Below are 15562 nucleotides of genomic sequence, written 5' to 3'. Positions count from 1 at the left end.
ATCTGGTTCACCGCATATAAGTGGAATATGCTTGTTTTATAGATTTTCGCATAGATATTTGATCAACACGATTAGATTACGATTCATCCCCGTTTTATTTAATTGATAAATTACTAGTAATCGCCGCTCGCTTGAATTATAAAATATGTTTCACTATCAGACTGTCGCGAAATCGCGCAAATATGACGAGTTATAAATTTCACAAGTCGACGATAATCGTATTAACTTTCACAATGCTACTCCTTGAAACAATAGAGCTGACGTTAAACTGAAAGTTCCATCGCGCACGTTTAAACGACTCTCAAGCTAGCTGTTGCGAGAGAAAGAGAGAAGGAGTCCCCGCAGTCGAGAAGGTATAATCCTTCTGTCGCGGAAAGTCAAGTTGAATCGGGCAAAGTCAAATCCCGTGTCGGTACCTATATATACGCTTTGTCGGTCCCCGGGCCAGTCGAGGGAAAAGCAAAGATTGGTCCTCTATACCGCGGAAACTTCGGACACTATACGCACAAATATCATCGCCAGACAACCGCGCCCCGATATTGCGCGCGCTTTCATGGGTTTTAGTTAAATGCCAGCGCAAATACGCGCGGAGTACACGTGCATCCGATGTGCTTCAGCAACGTTTCTCGCTGAGGAAAGGACGTTTGTTCGTGGACTTTAAGGTGACGTGGCAATGCACCCAAGTTCGGATATAAAAGGCTCTCTGCAGCTTCCGCTCGCTCGGCGGAGCGCGCCAACGGAGAGAGAAGAGATTTCTCGCTGTAAAAAGACGCCCACGTATCTATTCTCGAGTATATTCTCGGCGAGCTTGTTACATACTAATGTCCTGAAGATTTAATAGACAGGTAGTGCAACAAAATTGCAATGTTGATAAGAGTTTTATATTTTTCGATTCTAGGTGATATTTTTTTTAATAAATATCAAATTTTGAACGTTTTGCAAAAGAAGAATTATTTTATTTGTAAATTTTATCGTTTTTTTATAACAGAACATTTTTATTCAATTTTTAAAATGATAAGAGAATTGTTGAAGAATAGATTTCTACTACTCCGATTTTCATATTTTCTCGGATACTTTGAAACGTGTGATATATTTATCATTAAAAAATGGAAAAAGAGAACTTTTTCGCATATTTATTTTCGACCATTAAACAGAGAAAAACTCTCGTATATCCGAAAAAGTTTGCGTACGATGTACTGCCATCATCGCCAGGCAGTCGAGAGCACCGTTTTAACTAATGCGTTTCTCTTGAACTTCTCGCACTACGAAGTAATATAAGTGAATACGCTTATATTTAGCATATATTCATTTGACATACTACTTCACCGGCGCGCTAAGGCTAACGTTTGTTGATAGTCATGAAGTGTCGACAAGCAAGTTTTGATGCTCAAAGCGTCAGAAATTGTTATTCATAGAGTATAACGGTGCACCTAAATTAATACGGTCATCGTGAAAATTTATCTCGGATAAACGTAATTTTTCACCCGATATGATAGACAAACAGTATATAGCTATATCCTTTATTTTGCAATCGATAGAAATCAAGTAAAGTGAAAACGAACGTTCAGAAATATAGCTTGCTGGGATTTTATTCCGTCAACAAAGTAAGTTGTTTTATCTTACGAGTGACTGCCTGTAAAAAATTCCATCAGAAATCGATCGACCGCGTGTCTCAACCAGCCGCCGTTTTGTAATTATGTAAATCGGCTTTCCTGTCGTTATCTGGTATTTTTTTCTGAATATAAAAATATGGTTTTACAATCAGTGACCGGTAAATCAATAGATTCAAGGATGCAATACTTTTTAATATTATATCGAAATATACGTCGATTTCGACAACTATTCGATGAATTAATAATAATTTTGATTGAAACATAGTAACTAAACTCTCATCTTCGATATTGAAAGAAAAGATATCTAAAATGTTAAAAGAGTAGTGTTTATTACGTATGATGTATACACTGATTTCTATATTTGATAAAATTAAAGGATTTATTTATCCGTGGAAATTGATGACACAATGCGATGGTATTGATGACTGGATATTTTATAGTGCTTCTAATATTATAGTAATAATGAGAGCGAGCGTTTCCAAGGCCGTATAAATGCGAATACGCGTTCGTATACTGCAACATAACAGAATCCTATAGGGCACTAACTTACGGTAAGGACGGTACGCGCGCCATAACTCGAAACTTCGTTTATTCGAAGGCGTCCACCGGGACACGGTAGTGTCAGCGATGCGAACCTAACATTTAACTAGATATGGTTGCAATTCAATTTACAGGCACAAGCTTTGCTTAACCCGAACATTACGGATACCGAAGCTAGTTCAATGTACTCGCAGAGACCTTTGAGTCAATTCCGAATAGTGCAGCGACAGTTAGTTTAATAAATAACACGGAGAACACGCGTTCTCTCTACCTCGTGTATATATATACGGCTCTTTAATGACGCCCTGACGACCACTAACGCACTCATGGTATTGGAACCGCTCGACTGTGTTTAACGAACGAACGCAATATAAACGATCGTTATCGTAAAGAGAGCACGCACGTCCGAATGATTCGCGATTGCTCATAAATCGACTTGATTTCCGCTGAATTAGTACACTTTCTGATGGATTTCATCGTGAAAGGAACAGCGATATCGCGTAATTAATTGATTGCAAATAGGATATGTATATTTTCATGTTAATGGCGCGAGACGCCAATGGGGGTGCCGCGAAAATTTTCGACGGAATAACTGTGATCTAATGCATCCCACGAGCCGGTTCATGCGTATCTCTCGATCACGCTGGCGCAACCGTCGTATATAGCGTAATGCATGCGCGCTGCGCATGGTTCAATATAAAGGATTGTTATTTACGGCACGGTTTATATTTCATCGGAATATAATGGAAAATGGACCCAGTGTTAGGAGCAACGCATTGCCATATATATATATATATATATATATATAAATATTCTTCGCCTCTATCGTTTTGGCTCACACCCAGCGCGGATGCCTTTCGACATTTGTTTGCGGTTGAAATACGCAAATGCACATATTTCTGTAATTATTTAAACGTTATTTCTCGCATGCACGTTGTCAGCGTCTATCTCAAATTGTTGATTCATCCTGTATAAGCGTTTATATTTACGCTATCAAATTAATATACCGAAGAGAAAATAGAATACCATCATATTGTAACAGTATTGAAGTATCTTCAAGTTTTTATCTCCAACGATCATCTGTTGATCATAATGTTTTATGGACATAAATTATATAAGTGATTTGATTATTGTTTTTCAAAAATGATCACTTTAATTCAATATTAACGTAAACTATGATGTAAAATAACACTTGCGCGATGACAGATTAGCGCAAGTGCAACCAGAACGTGAATTAGCATACTGTTGGAGCGGAGGAAAATTCATTCATTCTTAATTTTAGCCTTACTTCGCTCCTCTGTGCGTCATAACTTTCCAAACTACTGGTCTGGAGAAACGGACAAATATATCATCCGACAACGCGGCTAAACGGCTGTAACTTTCTTCCCAAACTTTTCTCCACGCGCGACATTTACGACCGGTTCAGAAACGGGACAAACTCTACTACAGTGTATCAATTAGTCTGACTTGATCGCGTTGGTAAACCCGTTACACGCTTTTCTGCGAGGCAACACGAAACAGAACCGATAATGTTAATTACTCGAGAGATCTATATCAGGACAAAATATTCCCCCGATAACAGCCAACGGATATCTTTCTATCGGTGTAGCGAAATTTCGCTCACGTCATTCTCGGATCAACGGAACGTCGTTGCATCATAAATGAACTCGTCTGACGGAACCAACGCATTTGGTTCTCTCGCATCCTGGGAGAAAGAGAGAGATATCTTTCGCAGACGGACGTTACCCGCAACTTCAAAGATCGCCCTGTCCGGACGGACACGTCGTATACGCGAAACTTTCGCCGACACGGTCTCCCACATCGTTCTTACGTGCTTCCATCTCGAGGGAGCGAAGCCCTACGTGCATGGATTTTTACATACCACCCCTTCTGTATCCCGCGCACAGCAAAATATGCAAGGCTGCAAATACGCACAATCTCATCGGTCTTTTATCTGCGCGAGCAAATATCCCAAGCGCGCTATATGTAAGATTTACTCGGCATAGACGCGAGAAGAAGTTTCGCAAATGGACGTGGAGGAGAAAAATTTTTCGGGTCGCAAGTGGACAGACTCCGGACGGGATTCGGGGAACGAAAAAGCTCGCGGGTGCTGCAGAATGCAACGAAAAGGATGGCCGGGGCAGGAAAGCGAGAGAGAGAGAGAGAGAGAGAGAGAGAGAGAGAGAGAGAGAGAGAGAGAGAGCGAAGAGATGGGAAGAGTACGAAAGTGGGCAGGAATTGTTACGGCAGCGGGTTTACGAGGTCCCGGCGGACAGGATGCCAAGCAAAAGGGGAGAAAGGGGACCCGGGGGGAGGAAGGGGCACGTCGCTTTTCTTCGAAAGGGAGAAAAGCGTTATCTTGCCGTGTGTGACTCGAATAACGAGAGTAAGCCTTCGCGAAGTCCGACTCAAAATCGAATGTTCTATCGCGTAAACGTTAATGCGATTTCTATTTTCGCGGCATTTTTCTCGATTCCCTTTATCGATCGATTACGATTGCATGTGTCATTGATCTGTGTAAAGTGCCATCTTCGCCAACGATATTTACGAGAGGAATTTTAGAGTCGGAAGAGGGATAGGTACAATTGTTTCGAAAAAATGCAAACTGTCGCGGGAATACTGTATGATAACATCTGTTTAATCCACGTTATCATACATCGTGAAATAAGCAGTAGCACTGTAATGGGATGTGAATAATGATAGACGTCAAATGACTTCGTACACGAGGCACAGCGACGGTTAATTCCAGAATGTCGAGAATGTCTCCCGTATTGTAACTAAATAGACAATCTAGCTAGCGTGGTGGATTTCGCTGTGAGCACTGTTGTATTACATGAACGTTTACAAGTGTTACTCGTGTGCATGTTCATTGTACCTCTATTCGAAACGTTGAAATTGTCGACCGACAAAAATTCATAATTTATAGCTTTAAGTATAAAAAAGATATATATATATATATATATATATATGTGTGTTTATTTTATTTATAATTACATCTAAAAAATAGCTATTATGACAATTGAACTCAAGGAATTAAACTTAAATGAATTTAATTGGACTAGTTCTGATACCGCAAAGTGAAAAATTGGAGGATTCTAAATTTTGCCAGAAATAGAAACTCCGAGTTTTCATAATTTTTATTTATCGTCACTTTACAATCTTAGCTTCATAGTTTTTCAGACAATTATTTTAAACAATCTTAATTTGGTAATTATTTAATAAATATTGCTAATCTTGTGTAATATTACTAACTGTTATTGAATTTTCCAACAAAAAATTTAAAGTTAAGATTTATATACTTATTAAAAAAAGATTCGATAACATTTAGATATCATTATTACAGATATGTTTTATTAGTGCATATATCTCATAATCGAAACATAAATTGCGCTGAATGTCAACATAATGCGTTCATCGATATGCTGTATTATATAATAATCAACAGTAATTGTTTAAGAATATATAATAAGACAACTCATATTGGCAAATGCATTATATTTCATTTAATTCATTATATACTCAATCTATGTATATCCGATATAACGAGTTTCTAATTTGAGAACAAATTTTTTGCGTCAATTCTATAGAGTAGAAAATCACAAATAAATGCTAAACTTTTAGAAACAATTTTATATTTTTCATAATATTATATATTATATATTTTAAATATCAATTTAATAGTTCAATTTAATTTGTTATATAATTATACAAGATAGAAGCGTACGACTCCAATACGAATTGAGACTGAAGTCTGATGCTGTAAAATTCAAAGCACAATTAAATTCATCGAATAACAAAATAGAAACGAAGCCAAATGATATTAAATGTGACGGCTAGAGGGATTGTACCTAATTATATATACTAAAATACGATTATCTTATAATGATTTATAAGAAATATATAACTATCTATTTTTATTTAAAACTGTTGAGGGACTTTATCTTTTCAAATTATAGTTTTAATTATTGCATGGAATATAAAGAGAGATTGAATTAATTGTGATGAGTATTAATCAGTTTAATGTGAGAAATAAAATAATTAACTTTGATTTCAATGCAAATAATTACTAGATTTGCGTCATATAAAAAGTAAGCTGTAGCGCTTTTAATAATTCCGAATGATACAAGTTCCATATAAGATAACTCAACTGCGCCTGGCGCTTTTATATTTAATCTCCGGCAAAACCAATGGTTGGTCGCGTAATAACTAAGAACGATTATTCGTTGTCAATACGCCAATCATTACAATTACTTTAAAAACAGATTTGAAATGCGAATTAGATCTAAAAGCTCCAATGGATAATAAAAATTTTTTATTTACATTAACGATTTCTCTCTCCTCTCTCTCCATTCTCTCTTTTTACTTTTTCTCTTTGCTGAATTATTACTTACTAAAATACTTTACAAAAGAAAAAGAGAAAAAAATAAGATTTAAATGCAAAATATATTAAGTAGATTTTCGCGAATTAAGTTATATTTTTTGATAAATTTGTTCTATCCAATTAATATATATATATATATATATATATATATATATATATATATATACTATATATATGTGTGTGATTAATGAATTCTCATTCTAATATACACGTGCAATATAATTTATAATTTTTAAATTATTAGTTTTATTAGAAACCCAACTAAATATTATATATTATTTCATTTTGAAATGCTTAAAATTAAATTCCATTAAGTTGTATTGTAATAGTTGTATACAATCACTATACCGAAGATTAATGTCATCTGTCAAATATCATTTACTAGAGAATCAAATGGCAAACATTTTGCTATTTTGCACACTATTGTATGACATATGCGAACGTGCTAATTTTTGACAGTTTCAATCATTATCCTGATTGACTCGTACGATACAAATAATAAAAGTTTGAAACTGCTATATACACATATGTATTGACAGTTTTAGGATACACAAGCTGTGATTGACATTTTTGCGCTCTTTTAATAAGATTGACCTATAATAGAATAGTGAGCTGATGCTGCTTATATTTAACATCAGAATTGTATTTTTGTTTCGTATTCTAAATTAGAAATATTCTTTCACGCGAGACAATGATATTAGAAGCTTTACTGCTGCAGATTTTTAATATTTATAAATACGATGATAGCATTTTTTCCTCGCACCGAGCTTTTCCGGCATAGCTTGACGAGTAATGGATCGCCAAAGCGGCGGAGGTGTTGCGGTAGAAGTTGAAAAAATATGGACCGAGGTCGCGGAAAATGAGCCCAAAACTTTTACGGCAGATGCAAAGCAGCGCAGCTTATCGCGTGAATGTTTGTATGGTGATCTATCCTCCAGGAAGTCAGAACCTCCACCCCGCTTGGCCTACATACTGAGAGTTATGGCTGCAGCCGTGTCATACAACCGCACGAAGTCTCCGTGAGGCGTATAAGGAAATAGGAGCATTGCCTCCACCGAGCATTACAACGTGTGCGCGGCTATTGCAGTACGAAACAAGCATCGCTTTCGCGCCGAGCGAAAATATTACGTGCAACTGTAACATTCGATTTCCGTTCGTCTGCAATGAAAACATTGAGATCGGAAATAAAATGCTTTATGATAATAACGAGGCGTCTCGCTAGTCACCGAAAATATTGCAATAGTTTTTTTATAGGATATATACATATATATATAAAATATGTAAAAAAAAATATATACATATATCGAGAGATAGAATATATGTATATATGTATGTCTCTTGTAGGAATTGTAAATATTTTCGGTATTAATCGCAATAATTATTAACGCGCGCTTTTATTATTGTGGCTATTTCGAGAAAATAATTATTCGCTATCTGAATCTTGTCAAATATACATGTTTAGTGTTTGTTTGCAATGCTCGGTTTAAATGTCGTCGTATGCTAAATACCTATGGAAAGTATATGTATACTCCTCTTGAGACAGTTGCGACAACCTTAATTCACATGCGTGCTTATTACGTACGTACAACCATAACAATGAGATGTATCAGTTGGATTGCGCGAATGTATTCAACAATTTGCGTTCTTGTTGCACAATGGCTACATATCGACTTAGCAGTCAAAGAATGACCCCCAACACTGTTGTATATTTACATATATTCGCGTTGAAAGAAGTGTTGTATGAGAATTTATATTCGCACTGAAAGAAGTGTTGTATGAAAATCTAGTTCAAGCAACATTTGCATACACGAGAAAATCCAAATCAGAGAGCTATCCAAGAATTTTTGAATAAAAATTGTACATTGTAGCGATTACTTAACAGGACAGTTATTATTAATAATAATTTGATAATATAATTAAAGAAATAAAAAATTAACTATAGAGTCAAATAGTGTAGGACCTGTAGGATATATGAATAATTACAAGTGAAGAAACCTGATCATTATTTGATAAAAATAACCATCATATAAATATTTATATTGCTTAGAAGTAATCTGGATAATCAATGTATAAAAATGAATACTATAGTCATACAACAACTGCAATATGCGGAGCATGTAATTTTAAGAGGAAATGAAGACATGCGTTTATAAATTCGTTGCTGGTAGGCAACGAGCGAGTGAACGAGATAACGAGACTCATTAACAGTCGTAGCTGTTTTCAAAGAAATTCTTGGCTCGAGTTTTCTCATTCTATATACGATCTTGTGCCGCGTCAGGGATGGCAAATGAATCTCCTCTCTCTCTGTACGCGACGAGCGACATTTGTAATTTTAGTTAGTCGTCGACAATTAGCGTAATTTCGGTATTTAAAAGACACATTATTTTTTCGCGGCACGTTCATTTTATCACGTGTTTCTCGTCGCTGGCGTGCGTAACATGACTGTGGTGCATGTACGAGCAGAGTTACCTTAATCGATAAGCCGGGATATTAGCGATATTAACACACTTCTCTCTTTTTCCCCTCGCGAAAAGGCCACTCATCTCTCCCTTCTTCTATATAAAACCGTGGCAGTCTTATAAAATTTATGATAATTTCCGGTTACACAGCGGCCTTTCGTTCTCGGCTCTCAGTGGGCCACGGTTGCATAATTTTTCATCGCTATGGCGTCGCGCTAATGTGCGTAGTAATTTTTCGACTTTACCGGTACGCGAATAATGTCACGATGTAGTTCTGAGAAACGGATGTTATGCAATAGGTATTATGAGTTTAAACTAATTTTAAGCCGGTATATTACACATGTGCAGTATACTTTTGTACTTTTTGCTAATTAAAATCGGCTTAACGAGAAATATAGTTAAAATATTATATACGTGAAGCGTAATATTATTTTTATAAGTTAAAAAGCTTAAGAGTAAACTGCAAAAGCTTGAACCTTTTAATAATATTGAAAAGGTAAATATGTAAAATGCAATTTGTAAAAGAATAAATAAGTATAAAAAATGCGCGCGTCAGCACAAGGAGAGAGAAAGTTTATACAAACTATTATCCTTTATTTAACAGTGCAGATAACCGCCAGCCATCCCGCGCAGGATCGCATTTAAGAATGGTACGTCACGTTCCTTAACTACCTAGTATACTACATATAAACATGTGTCCGGAGTAGGAGGGCGAGAATAGCCCAGATATAGGCATGCCGTACGTACATACATATATACGTACTTATCTGAACCATGCACTTTTCAGTGACAAGGGGATATGATTTATTGCCTACAAGCTTGCTACAATGACCGCGGTACGTGTTAAACTGACCACGTTCATCATTAAAATTAATGGGTATTGGATACTGTCCACGGTAAACAAAAGGAGAGGCAGAAACGATTGAAAGCGTCGAAGAGTTCGATAGCCGAAAAAGGCGTTGTTAATGTTGCAATCCGATATTTTCACTTCGTGATAACAATCGTCGGAGGAACGAAATATCGATTTTCTTCGCATTCTTTCATTTTGGTTAATAAATAATTAAATGCATTTTTTTAAACATACTTAGACGAAGTACATTTATCTTCACTTGTTAACTTAATATCATAGGGGATGTTTTATTATATAGAATTTACCCATTCCATCTCGAAAACTGTAATTTTATAAATCTATGTAATCAACGCGCTCTTCTGGGTGATGATGTCCAGCGCTATGCAGTAGTTATACGTGCATTTTCACGTGTCCTGTAATTGTTCTGGGGTGTCTATTGTGCAGATGAGTGTTAAGTCTGTAGCTCGGCATCCATTAAAATTAATGGGGATTGGGATAACAGGGATAGGAGAGTCAGTCAGGCATGATACCAAACGCGAAGTGAAATGATGCATCATTCACAAAGAAACAATGTGAATAATTCGATAATCGCGTCATAATAATTCATACGCTACAATGTACGCATTATTGTTAAAACGATCATTATAATATTCCAGTTAGAATATTAGAATATTAACGCACGTTTGGTATTCGTAATATTCAGCATTAAATTTAATCAATCATTTTTCGTGACACACATATAGCTAACTTCGATATCAAATTTGGATCAACATATTGTACTCTCTCATATTATCTCTCTATTTAGACGCTTACTGGTGCTCTATGTGCGCTTATAAGCTACTTATTTTTACCTATATCTATACTCGTAATATACTTCAAAGTACCGCGATAACAGCTATCGGCCAGGTTCACATACGGTAATCGCTTACGATCAACTCTACTTTATGGAGATAAATGGTATTACAGTAAATTGATCCGATTTATACAGTCAAAAACAAGATTAGCATATTATATTCTATCAATTTGCCTGTTTACACACTTATACGATACCTTTATACCTACGTACATGTAGTACAGAATCGCATTACCTATTGGTAGCTTGGCAGAATAAAATCGCACAAAAATGTCTTTCTTTTTTTTCCAGGTGTCGGGACACGAAAGGAGAATAGCAAGTAAGGGCGCAGACTCGCGATGCAAACCACTTCCATCGTCTATGATCAGCGGCCTTTGCGGAGGGAACGATAGATCGCGTTATCGCTAACGACATTTCGCGGTCAGTTTTCGCGGCCGTGGACGAGGGATACGAGGGTCGGAGACGAGACAAGAAGGCAGGTCAGGCAAATTGATCTGTCGGCGACACGTAACGCACAGCTAAGTAACGCGTTAAAACCCCGCGAGCGTCCCGACTATGCTTTCAGCATATTTGCATAGGATTCTCCTCTCTCTCCGGTAGCTATATACCTCTATCCATGGTACGCGAGCAGCACCAGCCGAACGTTTACGTAGCTACGCAAAATGACAGCGCTACCTACCATTACGCATACCCAGGATGGCCGGGATACTTAACGATCGGTATTCCGATTACGTCTATGCACATCGGAGTGCATCTTCGAATCAGGCGTCCGGCCTAGACACTTGCAATCGGATCACTGCATATAGAACGAGCCTGGCGATCCCCGAAGCGATGGAGATCAGACCTCTCCGCTCGTCGACTTATGACAAGTATGTGACACGAATGCTAATCATTGATCTGTCAATCGGAAGAAGATTTTTAGCTCATTGTCAATATTGATTTTTGTACGTACATCTGCGTGCATGTATATTCCTTTTATTAACCGAAGCAATATTGTGCAGAGTATTATTGCGATCAATCTTGATGAAAATATTACTTTATATATTGCACTGTATTCGTGATGTAAGATTAAAAACGTTATTGTCAAAGATCATCGATGACAGACAAAACAAACTCACTTTGTAGATCCTTATTCTTTTATAGCTTATTCTCAGTTTGAGAAACAATTCATAAAGTAATATCGTGTGTTGGAGCAAAAAATGTTTGATCAAAGACATAAAAAGTTTCATTAAAACTTCTATGATTGCTGAAACAAGTACAAAAAAGTACGCTGCTAATTATGCACTCCAGTTACGCAATGACTTACTGATTATTAAGATTAAAATGCTGTAATTACGCAATAGAAGTCATAAATTAATTTTACGCGAAAACATTGTCATTCTTATACGAATACATTCTAGGCTAAATGTTTATTTTTATTTTAATTATGTTTTACGCAACCGTTCTACCAATATTAGCATCAAATATTATCTGTTTTATATTATCAAATATTATCTTTCTCGCGCTTTTAAAAATATATAAAAACCTTAAAGTCTTATCTTCCTTTTTAAATGAGGATACATAAAGCGAATTAAAGAGAGAAAGGCGCGCATAGAGCCGCGTATATTGTAATCGTCTACATCGTAGCTTCACATAATATAGAAGGCATTCGTACATATCCAACAAGAGTTGGAGTCTAAAGTACGAAAAGTTCCCGAGTTTTCTTGAATTTTCATTACGTACCATCCGGGAGTAAGGCGGAAAGGTCTCCAAAGGGGAGCCACGGTAACACCAGAAGCACAAGCGCCTCAGGTTCTATCTCTGCAGCGCATAATTTGAGACCCAGCCCGCCGTTCGATTATAATTTCATTTACACGGGAACTCGCACGATTAATATAGCGATGCCAACCTATTCCCTCTAATTAAATCCTACGCATCCAATCGAGGTATCCTCGCCTCCAATTTTAGAATCGCTCGAACGGGGACGCGTTCCGGAATATCAAAAAATATCAACAACCGAACGAGACTCACTTACCTCAGTTCGATGCCTTGGCTGCGCTTGTCATTTATGCTAACGATCACGTCGCGTGGCTGTATCTTCTTATCACCGCTGCACTTCGGGGTAGTCACTTTGTCGTGCGAGTGTACGCCAGGCACAAACGACTACTACGTACGTCCGCACATGTACACCCTGCCTGAAGACGATGACGTAGTGACACTCACGGTGATGATGAGATCAACGTCTATCTCTCTTTCTTTCTCTCTTTCCGCCTCTCTACTCGCGCGGTTCAATTCGCGGCGACGTGAGAGTTCCGGTCGGAGCAACGACGTGCATACATATACGGAACGAGCTCGGGGTTAAGTCAGTCACGTATCGGTGCAGCCTTCGTCGCTCACTGGCTGCACTGTCACGATGCCCGACGCTTCTCTACCCCCGTCGTTTTAGCGAATTTCCGACGATTCTAATCTCTCAATTTCTCGCGAGCGCGCACACCAGTAATTACTACGTAATTACTACGACGCGATAAAGACGAAAACACGAGATTTGCGAACTATCGAAACGAATTTACGTAAATGCATAACACAACGATCCGCAAAGTGTCACACGAGTCGAAACGCGACAGCGTCAGTCTAATGTCTCTGTAATAATTCGCGAACGAGCGATACACGCGTGTCGAGGTGTTAAATAGTTTTAAATGGAATATTCTACCATCTCGGAAGCGCGTAAGCTTTTTAGACGCGTATTCGATCGCGCGGTCGACGATCGCACGTTTCGTGAAATTGTTCTTTCACGTTGACAGAACGCAGAAACATCACTCGAACGACGCGAGGGATCGAACAAGCGTCCAGCGTTCCAGCTGATCGAAAGGGGTAGGTGGTACGTGGGATAGAGCTACGAGTCGCGACAACGTGCGTGTTTACCCGCGCGACGACGTAAACACTCCGCACGAAAGCACTCGACTGCTCGGCAGGGGTGGCTGAGCGGCACAGTTCGGTTGCTCGCGCAGTAGCTTGGTAACGCGGCGCAACAGTGCGCAAGTTGTGCTTTTGTGCGGCGAATGCGGACTCCGGTACGGGGGCTAGCACCTATGATCTCCCTCTTTCTCTCAAACTCCCCTTTCTCTCTCTCTCTCTCTTCCTCTGCACTTTTCGTGCTTTCCGCCCTTCTTTTTTATTATTTTTTTTTACTTCTTTTTTTTCTTTTTATTTTGTATGTCACCGTTTTCACCCCTTTTCGCTCTCTCAGCCGCGTTTTCTTTCCCTCGCTTTTCTATTCTCTCCCCCGATCCTCTTACACCCTTCCTCCCCTGTCTCACCGACTGACTAACCGACTGTCGTCCGTCTGTCTACCTGCGCCGCGGAAGAGCGGCCACGGTGGATCGCGAAAAGTAACTGGCGAGCCGGCCGACCCCGATTGGCTCGAGTCTGCGCCCTAGCGACAACTCGGGTACACCGGATATAAAATATAGACGCCTAGTGTGTACGTATACCTACGCGCCGCTCTGCGCGGCAACACGGGGGTTGAAAAGGAGGAAACTCTCCTCTCCCTGCGACCCCTACCGCGGGTCTCGTCCTCGTCCTCCCCGTTACCTGCTCTCCTCTTATTCTATTTTCACTCACCGTACCGGTAGTCTCTCCCTCTCTCTCTCTCTCTCCTTTCGTTCCTTCCTTGTTCCTCGTGTTCATTCGCTATGCGCTTCATTCTCTCCTTCCTCTCTTCATCTCCTTCTCTGTCTCTGCGCGTTCTCTCATGTCGTCTCTTCGCTTCCCTCTCGCTTCACTCATCTTGTTTTCCCTCTCTCTCTCTCTCTCTTCCTCTCTACTTGCTTCATTCGTGACTATGCGTCTTGTATCGCCTGCCGCAGCGGCGATATACCGTTGCTACTACCTACTACGTTGTAACTGCTGATGAAACCTCAAGGTGCATATGTATCTACATGTAAAAGAAAAGGACGCAGGACGCATGTAACATGAAGGCGAATATTTGTCTTAATACAGAATGCACATTAAATGGATACTGAAATTGCATTGTCTTGCGAAAGCGGCATTAACAATATTAAACCGTCTCGTTAGATACTTTTGCGGCAAAAAATAAGTATGACATTTTTCTAGACATTTATGCGCATATTTTTAGCGTTGCAGGTCGCATAGATTTGTCAGGTAAAATAAGTACGGTGCGGTAAATAGTCTGGTAAAACTATGATTAAATTTGGCGAATGTTTCTTGGTTACGTATTTTAAGTTTAAAGTCTACATTGCCTATTTAGAGACTAATTGCGCGCTTGTTTCTTCACGGAAAATTACCTTGCGCTTAGACGGTATATCGATTTAGTACCACCGTATGTACGTATATAATGACACAATGTACATTAAGTATGTACATATTATATTTATATATACATATATATATATATTTTTTTAATTGACTATAAAAGGATTATGAAAATAATATTGCGAATTTGTATGTTTCTTTAAAAAGCAGTTGATTTGAAATGATATATCTAACTATACGTTGTATTCGTAATGCATACTAGTTATTGTACAACCTGAAATGCACCGTTATGGTAATGTTTCTGAATATAAGAAGTTTTATGTCTCCGTTAAAATCACCAGTTGCATCTCACTACATTATTCCCGTTATATTTCCAAGAGAAGAATAACGATTTCAAAATAATTAGATGGAAAACATTGTCGGCAAAGTGTGCTGGTAAATCATATCTCATGTGTCATTAAGCGAATTGTAACAGTATTTATTTATATTAACAAATTATTATTATTATTATTATTATTATTATTACCATTAATTAATAAAAGCATTACCTGGGATGGTGATTTATAACATATACATATAAGTGTAGGCGTCTGATGGGCGTGAGAGAGAGAAATA

At 38.1% G+C, this 15562-nt stretch overlaps 1 protein-coding gene and 1 long non-coding RNA gene across 2 annotated transcripts in view; one reads left to right on the top strand and one right to left on the bottom strand.

The window, feature by feature from the left end:
* LOC146720411 (uncharacterized) overlaps positions 1-12090 on the top strand; it is a 146408-nt gene extending 134318 nt beyond the window's left edge. The window contains exon 3 of the long non-coding RNA XR_014926092.1: positions 10988-12090. This is a non-coding gene — a long non-coding RNA (uncharacterized LOC146720411). The remainder of the gene's footprint in view (positions 1-10987) is intronic.
* Positions 1-12836, bottom strand: part of Ten-a (Teneurin-a transmembrane protein) — a 472969-nt gene extending 460133 nt beyond the window's left edge. The window contains exon 1 of the mRNA XM_029314061.2: positions 12711-12836. The gene's annotated coding sequence lies outside the window, so the exon portion shown is untranslated. The remainder of the gene's footprint in view (positions 1-12710) is intronic.
* Positions 12837-15562: the final 2726 nt, after the last annotated feature.

This window comes from Nylanderia fulva, unplaced genomic scaffold, assembly GCF_048542155.1.
Source record: "Nylanderia fulva isolate GAGA-0341 unplaced genomic scaffold, ASM4854215v1 Scaffold7, whole genome shotgun sequence".
NCBI classification, from domain to species: Eukaryota; Metazoa; Arthropoda; class Insecta; order Hymenoptera; family Formicidae; genus Nylanderia; species Nylanderia fulva.
The sequence above is the reverse complement of the archived record's forward strand: the minus strand, read 5'-3'. Positions and strand labels throughout refer to the sequence as shown.